At 54.0% G+C, this 3,368-nt stretch overlaps 1 non-coding gene across 1 annotated transcript; it reads left to right on the top strand.

The window, feature by feature from the left end:
• The first annotated feature begins 2,591 nt into the window (after window positions 1-2,591).
• TRNAN-GUU (transfer RNA asparagine (anticodon GUU)) lies at window positions 2,592-2,668 on the top strand. Its single transcript has one exon. It is a non-coding gene; the product is annotated as a tRNA-Asn (tRNA).
• The last annotated feature ends 700 nt before the right edge of the window (window positions 2,669-3,368 follow it).

The raw sequence follows: 3,368 nt of genomic DNA, 5'->3' as shown, positions 1-3,368 counted from the left end.
ATCCATCCCGGGAGTGATGTGTTGCTTTTTTCTTTGCGCTGATAGCTTTGAAGATATGTTCTGATGGTGGTGAGAGTGGAGCACGACTGTCTCCGTGGCAAAAATGGCTAGCGCGTTCGGCCGTTAACCGAAAGGCTGGAAGTTCGAGCCCACCCGGTGCTGGTGTGGCGCTTTTTTTTCTTTGGGCTGATAGCTCTGAAGAAATGTACTGACGGTGGTGACAGTGGTGCGCGACTGTGTCCGTGGCGCAATTGGCTAGCGCAATGGGCCCTTAACCGAAAGGTTGGAGGTTCGAGACCACTCGGTGGAGGTGCAGCGCTTTTTTTCCTTTGGGCTGATAGCTCTAAGGAAATGTTCTGACGGTGGTGAGAGTGGAGCACGACTGTCTCCGTGGCGCAATTGGCTAGCGCGATCGGCTGTTAACCAAAAAGTTTGAGGTTCAATCCCTCCCGGGAGTGGTGTGTTGCTTTTTTCTTTGCGCTGATAGCTTTGAAGATATGTTCTGATGGTGGGGAGATTGGAGCACGACTGTCTCCGTTGCGCAATTGGCTAGCGCGATCGGCTGTTAACCGAAAGGTTGGAATTTCGAGCCCTCCCGTGAGTGGTATGTTGCTTTTTTTCTTTGCGCTGATTGCTTTGAAGATATGTTCTGATGGTGGTGAGAGGGGAGCACGACTGTCTCCGTGGCGCAATTGGCTAGCGCGTTCGGCCGTTAACCGAAAGGCTAGGGGTTCGAGCCCACCCGGTGGTGGTGTGGCGCTTTATTTTCTTTGGGCTGATAGCTCTGAAGAAATGTTCTGACGGTGGTGAGAGCGGAGCACGACTGTCTCCGTGGCGCCATTGGCTAGCGCGATCGGCTGTTAACCGAAAGGTTGGAGGTTCGAGCCCACCCGGTGGTGGTGCGGCGCTTTTTATTCTTTGAGCTTATAGCTCTGAAGAAATGTTCTGACGGTGGTGAGAGTGGAGCACGACTGTCTCCGTGGCGCAATTGGCTAGCGCGATCGGCTGTTAACCGAGAGGTTGTAGTTTCGAGCCTTCCCGGGAGTGGTGTGTTGCTCTTTTCTTTTCGCTGATAGCTTTGATGATATGTTCTGATGGTGGTGAGAGTGGAGCACGATTGTCTCCTTGGCGCAATTGGCTAGCGCGATCGGCTGTTAACCGAAAGGCTGGAGGTTCGAGCCCACCCGGTGGAGGTGCGACGCTTTTATTTTCTTTGGGCTGATAGCTCTGAAGAAATGTTCTGACGGTGGTGAGAGCGGAGCACGACTGTCTCCGTGGCGCCATTGGCTAGCGCGACCGGCTGTTAACCGAAAGGTTTGAGGTTCGAGCCCACCCGGTGGTGGTGCGGCGTTTCTTTTTCATTGGGCTGATAGCTCTGAAGAAATGTTCCGACAGTGTGGTGAGAGTGGAGCACGACTGCCTCCGTGGCCCAATTGGCTAGCGCGATCGGCTGTTAACCGAAAGGTTGGAGGTTCGAGCCCACCCGGTGGTGGTGCGGCGCTTTTTCTTACTTGAGCTAATAGCACTGAAGAAATGTTCTGACGGTGGTGAGAGTGGAGCACGACTGTCTCCGTGGCGCAATTGGCTAGCGCGTTCGGCTGTTAACCGAAAGGTTGGAGGTTCGAGCCCACCCGGTGGTGGTGCGGCACTTTTTTTCTTTGGGCTGATAGTCTGAAGAAATGTTCTGCGGTGGTGAGAGTGGTGCTCGACTGTCTCCGTGGCGCAATTGGCTAGCGCAATGGGCCCTTAACCGAAAGGTTGGAGGTTCGAGCCCACTCGGTGGAGGCGCGGCGCTTTTTTTCCTTTGGGCTGATAGCTCTGAGGAAATGTTCTGACGGTGGTGAGAGTTTAGCACGACTGCCTCCGTGGCGCAATTGGCTAGAGCGATCGGCTGTTAACCGAAAAGTTGGAGGTTCGATCCCTCCCGGGAGTGGTGTGTTGCTTATTTCTTTGCGCTGATAGCTTTGAAGATATGTTCTGATGGTGGGGAGATTGGAGCACGACTGTCTCCGTGGCGCTATTGGCTAGCGTAATCGGCTGTTAATCGAAAGGTTAGAATTTCGAGCCCTCCCGGGAGTGGTGTGTTGCTTTTTTCTTTGTGCTGATAGCTTTGAAGATATGTTCTGATGGTGGTGAGAGTGGAGCACGACTGTCTCCGTGGCACAATTGGCTAGCGCATTCGGCCGTTAACCGAAAGGCTGGAAGTTCGAGCCCACCGGTGGTGGTGTGGCGCTTTTTTTTCTTTGGGCTGATAGCTCTGAAGAAATGTACTGACGGTGGTGAGAGCGGAGCACGACTGTCTCCGTGGCGCCATTGGCTAGCGTGATCGGCTGTTAACCGAGAGGTTGGAGGTTCGAGCCCACCCGGTGGTGGTGCGGCGTTTCTTTTTCTTCGTGCTGATAGCTGTGAAGAAATGTTCTGACAGTGGTGAGAGTGGAGCACGACTGCCTCCGTGGTCCAATTGGCTAGCGCGATCGGCTGTTAACCGAAAGGTTGGAGGTTCGAGCCCACCCGGTGGTGGTGCGGCGCTTTTTCTTCTTTGAGCTGATAGCTCTGAGGAAATGTTCTGACGGTGGTGAGAGTGGAGCACGACTGTCTCCGTGGCGCAATTGGCTAGCGCGTTCGGCTGTTAACCGAAAAGTTGGAGGTTCGATCCCTCCCGGGAGTGGTGTGTTGCTTTTTTCTTTGCGCTGATAGCTTTGAAGATATGTTCTGATGGTGGGGAGATTGGAGCACGACTGTCTCCGTGGCGCAATTGGCTAGCGCGATCGGCTGTTAACCGAAAGGTTGGAATTTCGAGCCCTCCCGTGAGTGGTGTGTTGCTTTTTTCTTTGCGCTGATAGCTTTGAAGATACGTTCTGATGGTGGTGAGAGGAAGCACGACTGTCTCCGTGGCGCAATTGGCTAGCGCGTTCGGCCGTTAACCGAAAGGCTGGAGGTTCGAGCCCACCCGGTGGTGGTGTGGCGCTTTTTTTTCTTTGGGCTGATAGCTCTGAAGAAATGTTCTGACGGTGGTGAGAGCGGAGCACGACTGTCTCCGTGGCGCAATTGGCTAGCGCGATCGGCTGTTAACCGAAAAGTTGGAGGTTCGATCCCTCCCGGGAGTGGTGTGTTGCTTTTTTCTTTGCGCTGGTAGCTTTGAAGATATGTTCTGATGGTGGGGAGATTGGAGCACGACTGTCTCCGTGGCGCAATTGGCTAGCGCGATCGGCTGTTAACTGAAAGGTTCGAGGTTCAAGCGCTCCCGGGAGTGGTGTGTTGCTCTTTTCTTTTCGCTGATAGCTTTGGAGATATGTTCTGATGGTGGTGAGAGTGGAGCACGACTGTCTCCGTGGCGCAATTGGCTAGCGCGATCGGCTGTTAACCGA

The sequence above is a fragment of the Rhipicephalus microplus genome, unplaced genomic scaffold (assembly GCF_043290135.1).
Source record: "Rhipicephalus microplus isolate Deutch F79 unplaced genomic scaffold, USDA_Rmic scaffold_26, whole genome shotgun sequence".
Lineage (NCBI taxonomy): Eukaryota > Metazoa > Arthropoda > Arachnida > Ixodida > Ixodidae > Rhipicephalus > Rhipicephalus microplus.
This window is presented reverse-complemented; position numbering and strand designations above follow the sequence as displayed.